Consider the following 17892-nt stretch of genomic DNA (forward strand, 5'->3'; position numbering starts at 1 on the left):
AAACATGACTGAAAATTCAAGCACTGATACAAAAATCCTGAAACCGCTCTGGAGTGTTCCATGAGAGCTGTTTCGGAGAAGGTGCAATTGGTTTATCAGCTCAAAGTCCCAGAAAAGATAACAATACTAAAAAATTAAATTAAATTGCTGCAACGAAAAAGACAGTATTTGCAATACAAAGTAGTTTCATCGTTATCTGAAGCTAAAAGCTGTGGCAGGTCGTAACTTGTACATGTGACCGATGACAAATTTAAAAGCTTATATGACAAGTTTTTAACTAAAGATTTACCACAACTTGTATCATTTGCGCTTCCTTTCGTACAAGTTTTCATTTGGTTGCAGAATGAAATTTTCACTCTGCAACAGAGTGTGCGTTTGTATGAAACTTCCTGCAGATTAAAACTTTGTGCCGGACAGAGACCCGAACTCGGGACCTTTGCCTTTCGAGGGTAAATGGTTCGCAGGAGAGCTGTGAAGTTTAGAAGGAGACGAGATACTGGCAGAAGTACAGCTGTGAGGACGGCACGTGAGTCGTGCATGGGTAGCTCAGATGGTAGAGCACTTGTCCGCGAAAGGCAAAGGTCCCGAGTTCGAGTCTCGGTCCGGCACACAGTTTTAATCTCCCAGGAAGTTTCATTTGGTTGCTTGGATTACTTCCGTTTCGTAAGAATGTCCATTTCGAGCCATAGCAGTAAGCAGCTGTCGCTTCACATTTACTCAGTTTCAATATGGCGCTCAGCGCAACGCTTGTCTTCATACAAATCAAAGGAGCTGGCCCCTGCTTTCCATTCTGTACATCGTCTATTCTGTGTCGACACTGTTGCACTTTACTCTGTTACGTACTCGTTCCGTTCCTGGATGTAAGCATATTTAACTGTTACGGTTAGGGAATTTATTAAGCACCTTAATTTATAAGTCGATTCAATTTTTGATTATGAACTAAATTTAACGTTTCCCTCCGTGCGTGACATCTGATTATAAGGAAGCATTAACGACAGATTTTTTTTTTACACTGTGGCAGGCAGTATTTTTCCCCACTTTTGCTCCACAGCTGTCAATGTGAAGGCCGGCGTTTGGTTACTCCGCTCCGCTCGTATCTCCTCCCACAAGTGCCAATTTGTAAGTAACACACTGTATATGGTTGTCGGTGGGAGACGGAATGATGCCGTACGTTATTCACTTCTGCAGAGATATATGTTCGTAATTACAATAATTTGTAGCGTTTCCCATATCTCTACAAATTGTTACACCCAGGTACTTGTGTTATTTGAATGGTTTTATTTGTGACTCATTGATATTGTAATCGTACGGTACTACTTGGTTCCTGATATGTGGTGCACAATTATACAGTACATTTCTGAACACAGAACAGAAGCTGACAATTTATCGACACTTTGAATCCTTATCAAGCTCTGGTTGAATATTTGTGCAGCTATTTGGAGACAGTAAATCAGCGAAAAGTCGGAGGTTACTATTACTGTTGTCTGCAAGGGCATTAATAAATGAAATGGAATGGTCTCAGCACGCTTCCCTGGTGAGTCTTTTAAGTTCGTTCTACAGCACATGGCGGCTGGATGGTCAACCATCCAAGTGCCGGCCACGCTCAACAGCGCTTAACTTCGGTGATCTCACGGGAACCGGTGTATCCACTACGGCAAGGCCGTTGCCTCGCTGTATTGTGTTCTCTCAGTAACTAAAATTTCGTTATTTGTTATGTGTCGTAATTTTAATTGCCAGCAGATTATATAAATGGTAATGACCAAATATCGGTAATTATATTGCAGCAAAGTTAAACACAAGAGCTTGGGCATTTGTAGATCCTCCGCCCTGCCCACTATTCCCTGTGTGATGGAGACGGAACAGTAACTGACCAGGCCCTCTCCAGCAGCAGCACCACGGCGGCGAGCAGCAGCGCGGCGACCAGCAGGAGGAAGACGGGCGACACGGCGGCCAGGTCGACGCTGACGTAGTCGCTGTCCGACAAGCAGGCGGGCGGCTCCAGGCGCCACGTCTTGTGCGCGTGCGCCATGAAGCCGCGCTCCCACAGCGTGCGCACCCTGCCGACAACAGGGAGTCACAGACGATATTTATACATTTACTCACCAAGTGTTGCCAACCTTCAAACACTTTACGGAAGTGCGACTGCATGTGTGACTCTGTGGACTTTCCCCGCGTAATAATTCTTGGTAATCTCTTCATATTTGTTGCCTGATCCTATAATCTACGTAATTGGATATTAAACCTCCTCGCAGATGAAAACTGTGTGAAGGATCGAGATTCGAATTCGGGACCTTTGCCTTTCGCGGGCAAGTGCTCTACCATCTGAGGTACCCAAGCACGAGCACCACACAAGAACAGTCCTCACAGCTCACCTAATTTCCAAATTTTAGAGAGGTCCCTGTGTGAAACTTATGGGACTAGCACGCGTGGAAGAAAGGATATTGCGGGGGCATCTCTTAACCGCGGCCTCGGGATTGTTTCCAGATTTAATTTTTCGCTCTGCAGTGGAGTGTGCACTGTCAAGAAACATACTGGTAGAGTAAAACAGTGTATGGGACCGAGACACTGACCCGGGACCTTGCCATTCTCGTGACACGATATGTCGGCGATCCACTTGTCTACTATTTTGAGGAGAGATACTGTTGCTGCTCAGTACCACTGAAAACTGATGCGAACTGTCAACGCCGGAAACCTTTGTCCTATGTAGGCCCCCATACCAGAGACGACACATGAGCCGACCAGCACAGGTGGTGTCTTCGAGACTGGCCTTATGGCGCCTCTCCTAGTAGATTAACGGCAAAAGTGATACATCGTACTCAAAAATTGTCGTCAAACACTCACGCTGGCCATACCAGTGAGAGTTCTTCAGTGTTCTATGACTTACTAAAATGGAAACCCTTGTCTCTATTAACCAAATTGTCTGCCAACTGAATTTATCTGCCTATAAAAACTGTTCCAAAATTTGGTCGAAGATTTCGTTCTCTGACCCTTGTTTATACAATTTTCCACTGCCGCTGATTTTTCAGAGAGTTCTAGCCTCGTGACACGGCGATGTTACACCCACCTGTCCTGAACTGGGTGAATCGATCGGCCGATACAAGCTTTCCCATAATGATACGAAGTTTTCTACGTGCCGGACCCCTACGTGCCGCATCATCTTTAAAAGAGCCGAGTAGGGCAGAATGATAGCGGCCAATCCTGTAAGGTTGGGAGACTTTTAAGGTGATTTGACATCCACCTGCCAAGTTTATGGGACTGTCTTGATCCATGGCTTTCAGAGTGTCATATTAGAATAGCGCAAGTTGCATTTCACATGACCGAAGTTTTCAGAACCCATGATGATTGGGATGACGATTGAGTAGTGGAGCAGGAACGCAGTTCTACAAAACTGCTCGACAACAGCAACGCATCTGCTACTGCTTACGTCCTATCCGTCGACGCACAGGACTTTTTTAAAATTTTATTTTCATTCAGGTGTTCAGTTATTCAGACTTCCTTTATCCTTTCGTATCCGGTGTTGATCTTTCCATCTCTGCTCAGCTGCCAACCTCTGCATCCTCCATAACGCTTTACACATTACAGTCTTTAACTACCTCCACTGTTTTCCATTCTACCATTCCTTCCAACGCGAAGTTAACTATTTCTGGATGACGTAACAGACGTCCAGTCAACCCATTCCTTCTCCTAGTAAGCGCCTTAGACATCTAAGACATCTTTCCTTACATATTTTTAGTGCTCCTTCATTTCCTATTGCACCTTTCCACTCATTTTTTTAGCATTCTTCTATAGCACCACATTTCCAGTCCTTCCAGTTTACCCTCCACATTTCCGGCGATCCACGTTTCATTGCCATAGGATGTAGCAAATGTAGCTATTATAACCTGTAACATAAAGCTGTCAGAAATGATCTGTACCCTAATTTGTCCCTGTATTTCATACCAAGACGTGTTAGACACTTGTTAAAGAAGAAACTTCGTATTAAGTGGAGTACAGAAGATATTACAAAAGGACTCAGATTAACACCTTTGTCTCCCAAAACATACTGTCAACAGACAACATTAATGTATTCTTTGACCAGTTGCTCTAAACATTAGCAGTGCATCTCGAGTGTGGCTTGGGAATCTTAACAGAGGGTAGTAAAGTAAACAAAAGGAAGAGCGGAATTCTTTAAAACCTTTGAGGTGTGCTACAAACTTCTAAAGAAATACAGAAAAATTATGAAAACAATATAGTGTAACGTACAGCCTCTCAGCCGTATCTCTTTCACAATTACATCTTAACAGCGTGGTAATTTTCTTTAATAGTTCTTTACGACAGTTGCGTTTGGATGTAACAAGTAAAGTACTTTGCTGTATGAGAAAATGGAACTATATCTCAAGACAGTTCCTTGATCGCTGTAAAACTGAAAGGTAAGATGAACACTTATTCAATAGATCTTGACCATCATGAAGAGTATTTCACTTGACACATGGATCATCACTGGCAGTGCACACTACTTAAGAGGGCAGCTTCTATCCTAAGAGGCAGTACTGACTTTGTAAAAGTCTTTCACCAAGTTACTGGTACAAATACTATTTCCAGTTAGCCTTCAACGTGTTAAATGTTAGAGCTACGTTGTATGCAGACTTGCGAAAAAGGAAAGTGTAACGAATTGTAAGCATTATTCATAGCCCTAAACTAATGCTACATTTACCAACGCAGGCGGCTGAGTTACACAAATCTCGCCTCCTGGTAAGGCTACATCTAAATTGGCCCTGTATTTCTCCCGGTCCGGTTCGTTTCGATGTAGGCCGTTTACGTGACCCGATGTCGCCCGAAGTCGTCCATCGGGAGCGCCTACATTGGATCCGTATTTCTCCCGATCCGACGTAGAGCGATTACGTGCGCCGTAGTCGTTTTAGGTTGCTTTCTGCAGGAGAAGAGCGATCTCGTTAATAAGAAACTTTAAAAAAAAGGCATGGGTGCACCAGTGTAACGAAGACTTGTCTGCATGGGAGTTTTCTGAAACACGCAAGCCTTTACGAAATTGTACAGATAAATTCAACGACTACCACCGTACGACAACATAATCGTTTGAGCCCATTTTTGAAGGCGTCAGGAAAGATATAGTTATTCGACAGGACGGTTTAAGGCCCAAGCTACACTAGCAGCCGCTTGGGGTGCCAAGCTGAGGGGTGCACAGAAGGCGAGCAAGTGCAAAATTTGTATGTAGAGTGAAGAATGATTACTAGCGAAAGCTGACAGGAGTGAAAGTGAGTGATTTTAAACATGGCTGTTCATCAGCAACCGTAATTTAATTTCAACACAGGAATTACGCAGCCAGTCGGTTCAAAAAACTGTTTGCTCCATTTACCTAGGTTTCGACACCTCTCAGGATGCCTTCGTCAGAACGAAATTTTGAGAAACCCTATGAAATAACACATAGAAAATTAAGTATGAAATGAAGCATTAACCAAGAGGGCAACTCTCATCACCTGCAAAGGTTACTTACGTAAAATAACATTGCGAGGAAGCAGTGGTCAGAATTAAGAGGAGATATGCTAAAGTCTAAAAATGAAATAAAACACATTCCAGTCTTAAGCATGCGCGCCTAGCTGGGATCAACATCAGACTGATCGGCCCAGTGGCTTACATAGCTGTCACGGAAACAATACAAGTTACGGGAGGATAGGACATGTACCCATTTGAAACATTGTAACAGAAGTAATTGGAAAAAAGAGAGCTAATTTTAAAACCAAATACAAAGGAAGGGAGTTAAATGTATTTTTGAAAATACACAATAGTGAAGCAGATTAAGTGTAACTAAAAACTATATATTAGTTTTTACAAAAAATGTATGACAATAGTAGTAGAAGCAAAATCTTTTCAGTAAACGCGATGTTAGCGAGACAGTGAGAATGTGTGGCTACACGCCGCGACTGTGAAGTATTGTCCGAGTTAGTAAAACTAAATTTGAAAAGTAAACCTTTCGATTACATCCGCCTATAACTGAGCACAAATCTCACCCAAAGCCTACCTTAACAAGATGTGCAATACTACTTCAGCGCGTTACATGACAAATTACTGCGCACTCACGTCGGTTAAAAGGTGTGCTCCACGTATCGTCCCCAAATTTAGAAGCAATGACGCACTCGTGTGTGCCGTGAGCTATGAAATCTTCAAAACACAATCGGGTCACCTCGTAAATCTTGACACCACAGAACAATTCGCTGCTATAATTTTACAGCCATGTCAATGGGAACTCTGGTTCAAATGGCTCTGAGCTCTATGGGACTCAACAGCTGTGGTCATAAGTCCCCTAGAACTTAGAACTACTTAAACCTAACTAACCTAAGGACATCACACACATCCATGCCCGAGGCAGGATTCGAACCTGCGACCGTAGCGGTCACGCGGTTCCAGACTGAAGCGCCTTTAACCGCACGGCCACACCGGCCGGCAATGGGAACTCTGTACACTTCGCTTTTCAGGTGATGAAGTACAGCAAAATCTAAAGGATTCATTTTCAAATTACAGTCTCTATTCCAGTATTTATTAATTAATAACGCATTACTCGGTCTTAGCGCATCATCAGATTACCTGCAAAACATGACGAAGTAATTGAAAAGTGAAAGTTTAAATTCGTGAACCTATCTAAAGCATCAAGTGGTAGAACAGACTAATTGTGCAAGGATGCAAACATACCTTAAAAAGTCAGCGGAGGTCACATTAGTCACTATTAAAAGCCATGGCGCCAATCATATTAATCACTATTAAAACTATGAAAAAAATGGTTGAGGCGAAAAACCCAATAGCCAACCGAAGATAAAAATCCTGAAACGATGAAGAAACGACAATGCAGGACCAAAAACCCATGAAATACACGCGAAGCCAAGTAGTCAGTGTGGTCGTGTGACTAGTGCCTCCCGTCGGGTAGACCATTCGCCTGGTGCAAGTCTTTCGATTTGACGGCACTTCGGCGACTTGCGCGTCGATGGGGATGAAATGATGATGATTAGGACAACACAACACCCAGTCTCTGAGCGGAGAAAATCTCCGACCCAGCCGGAAATCGAACTCGGGCCCTGCGGATTGACATTCTGTCGCGCTGACCACTCAGCTACAGGGGGCGGACAGTCAGTGTGGTTTCAACGTTAGACACCACGCTAGAGGTTGCGATAATCGTTGGCGTTTGCAGCGCCGCCGTATGGCACGGACAGACTTGCAGATCGCACCGGTCGAGTCAGCTACAGGTCGTGAGCGAAGTCAGAGCCTCGAGGTGCAGCGACGGCGGAGGGTCTGGCGTGTCGCTTGAGACACCCCAGGTGTCGCTTGCTGCGTCCGCTGACTCAGCCGCCGAGGCACCTTCTAGTGCACACGGCGCGTTGGGGCCGTCCTCACCTCAGGGTGAGTGACGGACTACAACGCGTTCGTGTCGCTCGAGGCGGAGGGCCAATGTGGAGGCTGGCCGGCTGGCCTCGCCCGTTCATCCTGTCAGTGGGCAGGTGGCCGCTCTTTCAGCAGGGCCCGAGCAGGCACACGTGGGCAATAGCTTGCTGGTTATTGGGAGCTCCAACGTTAGGCGGGTGATGGAGCCCCTTAGGAAAATAGAGTACAGGGCTTGAAAGAAATCCAACGTGCACTCGGTTTGTCTGCCGGGGGGCCTCGTCCAAGATGTGGAGGCGGCCTTGCCTGCGGCTATCGAGCGTAAGGGGTGCAGTCGTCTGCAAGTAGTTGGTCACATCGGCACCAATGATGCCTGCCGCTTGGGTTCTGAGGCGATCCTCAGTTCGTACAGGCGGCTCTCGGATTTGGTGAAGACCGCTAGCCTTGCACGTGGGGTGCAAGCAGAGCTCTCTATTTGCAGCATCGCTCCCAGAGTGGATCGGGGTCCTTTGGTTTGGAACCGAGTGCAGGGTCTCAACCAGAGGCTTCGTCGACTCTGTGAATGTCTTGAATGCAGATTTCTAGACTTGCGCTATTGGGTACGAAATTGTAGGACGCCCCTAGATAAGTCAGGGGTGCACTACACAAAGGAAGCGGCTACTTGGGTAGGAGAGTCCTTGTGGCGTGCACATTGGGGCTTTTTAGGCTAGGCGGTAGTGCGAGGTGTCCTGATGAACATTCACCAGTCGACGTGCAGGCAGGGAAAGCAGGACACGCTCAGTAGAAAGACACTTCAGCTACCAAGATATTAGCAGTAAATTTTCAGAGTATTCCGAATAAAGTTTCTGAATTTACTGGCCTCCAGGAAGCGTGTGGCGCGCAAATTATTCTCGGGACTGAGACCTGGCTGAACCCTGAGATAGGAAGTTCTGAAATATCCAGTGAGGGTTGGAACGTGTATCGGAAAGACAGATTAGGCACCGGAGGAGGTGGTGTCTTCATTGCAGTTGACAAAAATATTGTGTCTACCGAGGTCGAAGTAGAGTGTGATTGTGAAGTTATGTGGACACGTTTAACAGGGATAGGCGAAATAAAGTTAATTGCGAGGTGTTATTACCGGCCACCAGGTTCCATCGTGACATTCCTAGAATCATTCAAAGGGAGTCTACATTCTGTATCGCCGAAGTACCCGGATCATGCTATATTAGTCGGAGGCGACTTCAACCTACCTAGTATAGACTGGGATGTCTATGGATTAATTACAGATGGTATAGACAGGCCGTCGTGTGAATTACTTCTGAACACATTATCCGAAAACTGTCTTGGGCAGCTAAGTCGACAGCCAAACGGTAATGGAAATATTGTAGATCTGGTAGCCACGAACAAACCAGACCTCATCGACGGTGTCAGTGTTGAGACAGGGATTAGTGATCATGATGTTGTCATTACGACTATGGTTACGAAAGTTAAAAAGTCGGTCAAGAAGGCAAGGAGGGTATTCTTACTAGAATGAGCAGATAAGCAGTTGTTAGCATCCCACTTAGTAAATGAATCGACTTCATTTACTTCCGGTACGATGGACGTGGAAGAATTATGGGCAAATTTTAAACACATTGTAAATCACGCATTGGACAAGTATGTGCCGAAAAAGTGGGTTAGGGACGGAAAAGACCCACCGTGGTTTAACAGCGCAATTCCCCCCAGGGGCTCAGCATTCATTTGCTGATACATGGCTCTGAGCACTATGGGACTCAACTGCTGAGGTCATTAGTCCCCTAGAACTTAGAACTAGTTAAACCTAACTAACCTAACGACATCACACACATCCATGCCCGAGGCAGGATTCGAACCTGCGACCGTAGCGGTCTCGCGGTTCCAGACTGCAGCGCCAGAACCGCGCAGCCACTTCGGCCGGCTTCATTTGCTGAGTACGGGCCTGGCGACCCCGGGGTCCTGAGCTGGGGACTGGTCAGCGCCGCCAGTCTCCTGTCACCGTAAACCCCGGACATACTTCAGCGACCACCGCATGGCGCGGCGGTGGAATGTTGTGTGCTGCGGGGAATGGTAATCTTGGCTTGACCGCCTGGATTGCGAGGAAGGTACACCTCTATAAAAACCCCTCAATCTTACGGTGTGCTGCGCGCCTATAAGATGCATGGCTGTTGGGGTGGAACAGTCGCAAGCGGGCAACCTCTGGGGCACCTGCCGCACCCCAGTTGTATAAGGCTTACTCAGGGACGCGGGGCTCTGTCTGAGCGGACCTTTAGTTCCCTAGCTGCTCGTGGGACAACAATGGACCCTTCGACCTCTACGTTTCCCCCTACCAGTGTATTGGGTGGGCCACTGGTAGGAAAACACACCCAATCGAAAAAGCGACTTCGTGCTGGGAGTCCTACAGCGCCTGGTGTTACTAGAGATTTATCAGACTGTCGTAACAGAGCACATGCTGATAATCAGAATGTGTTTTTGATTGTCAAACGGAAGGAAGGTAGCTTTGAGAGAGTTTCTCCCTTTTATATCCACAAGGGTCTTGAGGGAATTGCAGGAACACTGAAATCTGTGAAGCGTCTGCGCAATGGGACTCTGTTAGTTGAAACTTCTAGTTCCCGTCAAGTCACTTCTCTTAGGAAAGCAACCTGTCTCGGAGAGTACGCTATCGAGACCGAGCTGCACTCCACTTTGAACTGTAGTAAGGGTGTTGTGACATGTAGGGACTTGGTGGATATCCCCAAGGACGAGTTGAAATCTGAGTGGGCTGACGAAGGTATTGTCGACGTGCAGCATATTATGAAACGAGTCGATGGTGACCTAGTCAAATCCGACTCGTTTATTCTCACGTTCAATTGCCCGAGACTCCCAGAGCGGGTTTCTTACGTTCGCCAGTACGGCCATATTTCCCCAACCCAATGCGCTGTTTTAAATGTCAGCGCTTTGGGCATACTACGTTGGGGTGCAATGGGATAGCCACTTGTGGTAAATGTGGTCAGCCTGCTCATGAAGGAGCCGATTGTTCATCGCCTGTGAAGTGCGTGAATTGCTCTGGGAGTCACCCTGTCTGGAGCCGGGTCTGCCCCATCTATCTCGAGGAACGGAAGATACAGGAGATCAAAACAACTAAGCGCATCCCCTATGGTGAGGCCAAGAAGCTCTTTAAGGCCATGCAGCCTCCTGTGTTTACAACATCTTTCACTTCCACTCTGCAGTTGGCCACTGTTGCTACACAAACGGAGGTTGCTAGTGTCAGCACTAATACCTGCGTTTGCCAGTGCACTTGTGCTGCTGCGGTTGTTTTGCAAGCTGCAGCTCTCCCCACAACGTCGGACAAGGCCGTGGTTGCTGACATTGGGGTTCTTCCTGCCCCTCCCCATATGGCACCTTCTGCCCAGGCGAGTAAAGCTCCAACTGTTGACAAGGTTCTGCATTCTAAGCCCCCCAAGACGAAGACGCCGAAGGTGAAGGTTTTACCACCTGAGGAGACTAGTCAGGGTCAGTCCAATGACGATGCCATCGTACTATCTGACATCTCCCTTGGGTCGCCATCAGAGCTGATGGACATTGATGTCGACCGGGGGCGATATTCTCGCCCCAGGAATAAATCTCCGGCCAGTACGGGCTCTCCTCCAAAGCACAGGGGCAGGGTGAAAATTCAGGCACCCTGATCACTGGCTCCCATATTACAGTGGAACCTGAATGGGTTCAGGAAGCATGTGGCCGAATTACAACTACTTGTACAAGAGCGCCCCTTGTGCTTATGTCTCCAAGAGACACATTTCTGGGCCACTGATGCTCCTTCTTTACGGGGCTATACCGTGTATCGAAAAGATGATCTGATGGGGGATAGGGCAAAGGGTGGTGTTGCAGTTTTTGTCCATTACATGCACCACTCATCTGAGCTCCCTCTCGTTACGGACTTGCAAGCAGTTGCAGTTGACCTTATTGTGGGGCGGAGGCTCACAATCTGTTCCGTTTACTTACCACCTCAGGATGCAATAGACTCTGAGGCTCTCACAGACCTTATTACCCAACTCCCCCGCCCATTTCTCCTTCTGGGGGACTTCAATGCTCATAATGTCTTATGGGGCTCTACGACTACTTGCCCCAGGGGTCGCATTCTGGAAAGCCTCATGGCATCCGAAGAACTGTGCATCCTCAACTCTGGTGCTCCCACTCATTTCTGTACTGCTTCTGGGTCGACGTCAGCTATTGACCTTTCCTTTTGCTCTCCAGCACTCGCGGATTCTGCTCTGTGGGAGGTTGCCGCTGACCTCCATTCCAGTGACCACTTCCCCCTTTGGATTCGCCTCCTGGATGAGATTGTGGCATTACCAGTGCCACCCAGGTGGCACCTCTGCAGAGCTGACTGGTCACTTTTCAGCGATTTAGCTGTTTTGGAACACCGTGCCAGCGTCCACGAATGGGTCGACCATGTTACAGCCGTGATCTCCCATGCTGCTGAATTGTCGATCCCACGGTCCTCAAGTCATCCCAAGAGGCGCCCTGCCCCTTGGTGGAACACTGAGTGCCGCTCAGCCATCCGAGCCCGCCGTGCAGCTCTGAGCCGCTTCAAGTGCCGTCCCTCAGCTGACAATCTTGCGGCCTTTCGGGTGGCAAGAGCCAAAGCGCGGCGAGTGATTAAAGAGAGTAAACGACCGTCATGGCACTCGTTCCTGAACTCCATCTCCCGCTCCACTAGTTCTACAAAAGTATGGGAAGCCATCAGGAGGATTTCCGGGAAACGCAGCCAACTACCTGTCATGGCATTGCTGCATCAGGGTTGTCTACTCAAGGCGCCGAGAGACATTGCCCAGACACTGGCCATGTATTTTACCGAATCTACTGCCACTATTAATTGTGATCCAGATTTCTGCCGACCGCACTGCCATCGAAAGAGATCACTTGGACTTCTGGTCACCAAATTCTGAACCCTACAACTGCCCCTTCACAATGTGGGAACTGGATTCGGCGCTGTCTGTGGCTCATGATACTGCGCCAGGTGATGATCAAATCCTGTACAGCATGCTGCAGCACTTGTTGCTGCCATCCAAGGAAGTTCTCCTGAATTGTTTTAATATGATATGCTCATCCGCCACGTTCCCTGACTCGTGGAGGGAGGCGATTTTGATTCCCCTCCTCAAACCGGGAAAAGACCGAATGCATCCCAGTAGTTATCGGAGTATTGCTTTGACGAGCTGTGTCGGGAAGACATTGGAACGCATGGTCAACCGTCGCCTGGTTTGGCTGCTCGAGACCAGGCAGCTCCTTAGCCACTCTCAGTGTGGCTTTCGGAGATGTCGTTCAACTACTGACAACTTGACCCTGCTTGAGGCGGCCATCCAGCAGGCCTTCCTACGTAACCAGCATTGTCTAGGTGTATTCTTTGACATTAATAAGTCGTATGACACTACTTGGCTCCGCCTTATCCTCAATCAACTCCATCAGTGGGGCTTTCGTGGCCATCTCCCCATCTTCATTCGGTCCTTTCTTTCCCGCGCCTCTTTCGATATCGGGTTGGTAATGTGTTATCTGATTTGTACGTGCAGGAGAATGGTGTTCCTCAGGGAAGCGTTTTAAGTGTCACCCTCTTTGCCGTCGCCATTAACAGTATCACGTCCACTATCCGGAGTCCTGCCCAGTGCTCCTTGTTTGTGGACGATTTTGCTGTTTTCTGTTCTTCCTCCAGTCTTGTCACTGCTAGTCGGCAGCTGCAGCTCACGATAAAGCGATTAGAGGCATGGACTGCGAAGACGGGTTTTACCTTTTCTGCAGACAAATGTGTGTGTGTTCATTTTAATCGTTCTCGACGTTCTTTTACCCCCCCCCCCCTCCCTGAATTGCGTCTGAGGGGCACCATTCTTCCTTTTAGAGACGCTGTGAGGTTCCTGGGCCTCACTTTTGATTCCAAGTTGTCGTGGTTGCCGCACCTTAAAGACCTCAAGGTGCGGGCCCTGAAGGCGCTGAATATTTTGAAGTGTCTGAGCCATCGGTCCTGGGGAGCAGATCGGGCGCGTCTGCTGCAGTTTTATAGGGCTTTCGTCCGGTCGCGTCTTGACTATGGATGCACTGTGTATGGGTCAGCGAGGCCTTCGTATCTGAAGATTCTTGACGCAGTACACCATGAGGGTATCAGGCTGGCTACTGGTGCCTTCCGTACCAGTCCCATCCCCAGCCTGTGTGCTGAGGCAGGAGAACCGCCGCTCGCCATCCGGCGGAAACTCCTCATGGTGGGACGGGTGTGTCAATTCCTTGCCTGTCCTACCTCCACTGCATACCCTACTGTTGCTCGACCGCCTATGGAACGTCTCTTTTCCAGTCGCCCAAGGGCAATGAGACCATTTGGGATTCGTGCCAAGCATTTGCTTGTGTCCCTTGGTGTGGAGCGTGTGGCACCCCAACTCCAGGGTTTTACCCGTCTGCCATCCTGGTTGCTCCAGAGGCCCAGCGTCCTTTTAGACTTGTCAGGGTACCGGAGGAGCTGCGCTCCTGCGTTTGTTTTTACCTCCTTATTTTATGATATTTTAAACCAGCATCCCGACCATGTACCAGTATTTACGGATGGCTCTAAACAGGGGGACTCTGTTGGTTGTGCTGTTGTTTTCCCTGATCGAGTCGTCAAGTTACGGCTTCCTGCGGCGTTTACCATCTTTGATGCTGAATTGTTTGCGATCTTGCAGGCATTGGAGCAGATGAGATGTGTTCCCAGTCTTAAGTTCCTCATCTGTTCTGACTCCCAGAGTGCCCTTCAGACTATGCAACACTTGTACCCAGCGGATACGGTCGTCCAGAACATCCATGATGCCCTACTCCACCTGCAACGGCAGGGGAAGGAGGTTTCCTTCTGCTGGGTGCCGGGGCACGTGGGTATTAGGGGAAACGAACTGGCGGATGTGGCTGCCAAAGATGCATGTTCCCTCCCTCACGTTGTTGAATGTGCCGTCCCCCTCCATGCTGTTACCTCCCTTTTGCGTTTTCGTGTTATGCGTCAATGGGAAGACGAGTGGCTGGCAGTCGGTGAAAATAAGCTGCGTCTGGTTAAGGCCACCACGCGGCCATGGCGTACGTCCAACTAGTAATGCAGGCGGGATGAGGTTCTCCTCACTCGCCTCCGCATCGGGCACAGTCCCTTAACGCACGGTTTTTTACTCCGGCGGGAGGACCCCCCAATCTGCAGTGCTTGTGGCGTCCAGATTACGGTCCGCCACATTTTACTTGACTGTCCTTTATTCTCTGACCAGAGGGCGGTGGTTTCCTTGCCACCGGATTTGCCCTCTATTTTGCAAGACGACGCAACGACTGTGGTTAAGGTCTTACGGTTTTGTGTCTTGTCCAATTTGTTGCCTAGGATTTTAGGGAGAGGATTTTAATGTGCTGCTGGATGATTGGTTCACCCAGGCTTTAGGTAAGAGGTCCGCCAGTCACGATTACCTACTTCTTTCACTTCCATTTCTGTTCTCTTTTCCTTGTGTTTCTTTTCCTCTTTTAGTGCGTTTCTTCTCCTCTTGTTTTGCCTCTGTATGTGAGGATTTGGAACTGCGTCAGGTCTGTGTCTTTTAGCCGTTCTCCTTGTTCGGTGTCCGTCTTCGTCCCTTCACTGCATGTGTTCCTGTTTCTATGCGTTTGGGCGCTGTTTAGCGCCCGAAAACCTCAAACCACACACACACACACACACACACACACACAACAGCGCAATTCGGAGAATGCTCAGGAAGCAAAGGCAGTTGCACTCGCGGTACAAGAAAGATCGGGAGAATGAGGACAGGCAAAAGTTAGTAGAGATTCGTTCTGCTGTAAAAAGAGCGATGCGCGAAGCATACAAACAATACCACCGTCATACCTTAGCAAAAGATCTTGCTGAAAACCCAAGGAAATTCTGGTCTTACGTAAAATCGGTTAGCAGGTCGAAGGCTTCCATCCAGTCACTCACTGATCAGTCTTGCCTGGCAACGGAAGACAGCAAAACGAAAGCTGATATTTTAAATTTAGCATTTGAGAAATCCTTCACGTAATAGGATCGTACAAACATACCGCCGTTTGAGTCCCGTACAGATTCCCGTACGGAGGACATAGTGATAGATATCCATGGGGTTGCGAAGCAGCTGAATGGGTTGAAAATAAATAAATCGCCAGGTCCTAATGGGATTCAAATTCAGTTTTACAGAGAGTACTCTAGTGCATTGGCTCCTTACTTCGCTTGCATTTATCGCGAATCTCTTGCCCAACGTAAAGTCCCGAGGGACTGGAAAAAAGCACAGGTGACGCCTGTATATAAGAAGAGTAGCAGGACGGATCCTCAAAATTACAGACCAATATCCTTAACATCGGTTTGTTGCAGGATTTTCGAACATATTCTCAGTTCGTATATAATGAATTTCCTTGAGACAGAGTAGTTGCTGTCCATGCATCAGCACGGCCTTAGAAAGCATAGCTCCTGCGAAACGCAACTCGCCCTTTTTTCACTTGATATCTTGCGAACCATGGATGAAGGGTATCAGACGGATGCCACATTCCTTGACTTCCGGAAAGCGTTTGACTCGGTGCCCCACTGCAGACTCCTAACCAAGGTACGAGCATATGGAATTGGTTCCCAAATATGTGAGTGTCTAGAAGACTTCTTAAGTAATAGAACCATGTTCGTTGTCCTCGATGGTGAGTGTTCATCGGAGGTGAGGGTACCATCTGAAGTGCCCCAGGGAAGAGTGGTAGGTCCGCTGTTGTTTTCTATCTACATAAATGATCTTTTGGATAGGGTGGACAGCAATGTGCGGTTGTTTGCTGATGATGCTGTGGTGTACGGGAAGGTGTCGTCGTTGAGTGACTGTAGGAGGATGCAAGATGACTTGGACAGGATTTGTGATTGGTGTAAGGAATGGCAGCCAACTCCAAATATAGACAAATATAAATTAATGCAGATGAATAGGAAAACGAATCCTGTAATGTTTGAATACTCCATTAGTAGTGTAGCGCTTGACACAGTCACGTCGATTACATTTTTGGGCGTAACATTGCAGAGCGATATGAAATGGGACAAGCATGTAATGGCAGTTGTGGGGAACGCGGATGGTCGTCTTCGGTTCATTGGTAGAATTTTGGGAAAATGTGGTTCATCTGTAAAGGAACCAGCATTTGAGGCTGACTGCAGTACAATTTTACTGCCACCAACTTACATTTCCCGTAAAGATCACAAAGGTAAGATAAGAGAGATTAGGGCTCGTACAGAGGCATATAGGCAGTCATTTTTCCCTAGTTCTGTTTGGGAGTGGAACAGGGAGAGAAGATGCTAGTAGTGGTAAGAGGTTCCCCTCCACCATGCACTGTATGGTGGATTGCGGAGTATGTATGTAGATGTAGATGTAGATGTAGATGTAGATGTAGAGTGTATGTGACCCGTGATATGTCGAGATGCGACTCTGATGGGTGACACATACGTAAGCACCCTATCTGATCGCCTGCATCCATTCATGTCCATTGTGCTTTCCGACAGAGTTTGGCAATTCCAGCCGGACATTGCTACACCCCAAACATCCAGAATTGCTATAGAGTGGCTGCAGGAACATTCTTCTGGTTTTAAGCACTTCCGCTGGCCACCAGACTCCCAAGACATGAATATTATTGAGCATGTATGCCTTACAAAGTGCTGTTCAGAAGAGATATACACCCCCTCGTACTCTTACGTTTCAGCCTTAATGCCAATGTACACTTGACAGCAAAAAAAGTGTTCCACTACTGAATGAAATTAACGTAATGTAGCTGTGTCGCAAGTCCTCTAAAACCGAAAACCTGTGGCATACAGTCGTTTGACTATGCACTATGGTTGCCACAAGAGACCACTAGAGACCACTGCTCAGTATGGAAGTCAGTCCACATGTAAACTGATACCATGATACAACAAATATTGGAAAACAAGTTATTAGAGGTAAGACAGTACCTAACGTTTGTAAATTCAACTTCATTACGATGAGTCTTATCACACTCACTAAATGACTTGATGAGTTGTTTGTGATCCTAATTGGAACCCACTCTTCATCAAACAAAATTAGCTTGTCAGATCGAGACTCAACTAGGCATTAGAGAGTAAAATATCGAAGTGTTCATCATTAACAATTTGCAAAGCTGAATATCCAAACCTTGAAATAAATGACGATACGTTTAGCACTGCACCGGGAACCGCATGAAGCTCATTTCGCCACTGAGAAATAACCACGAAAGGTATGTAATGAAGTGTAATGCACAAGTGTGAAACTCTATGAAGTATAGCTATGGTGATCGATGGGGAGTGGAACCCAGAACCTATATTATGTATATTCAAAATGATCACCAATAGTGTGATATTGAAACCTGAGACGACGATATAAGTGATTTTTCCCTGACAGGGATTCGATCCCTGCACCTTTAGCTATTGTCTTATAGCTGCAAATAGACATAAAATATTTATTGTTTCTTCATGAGTAGGAAAACGCGCACATCTGCCTGGGACTCCAACCCCGCGCATGTCGTCAATATCAAATTTTCTTTCAGTAGTAGTTAGAATCG

General features: G+C 47.4%; 1 protein-coding gene across 1 annotated transcript in view; it reads left to right on the forward strand.

Moving 5' to 3' along the window:
• Positions 1–17892, forward strand: part of LOC126188477 (beta-3 adrenergic receptor-like) — a gene marked incomplete at its 5' end in the record, with an annotated part of 177236 nt that overhangs the window by 129327 nt on the left and 30017 nt on the right. The window lies entirely within an intron of this gene.

The sequence above is a fragment of the Schistocerca cancellata genome, chromosome 5 (genome assembly GCF_023864275.1).
Source record: "Schistocerca cancellata isolate TAMUIC-IGC-003103 chromosome 5, iqSchCanc2.1, whole genome shotgun sequence".
Taxonomy (NCBI): Eukaryota; Metazoa; Arthropoda; class Insecta; order Orthoptera; family Acrididae; genus Schistocerca; species Schistocerca cancellata.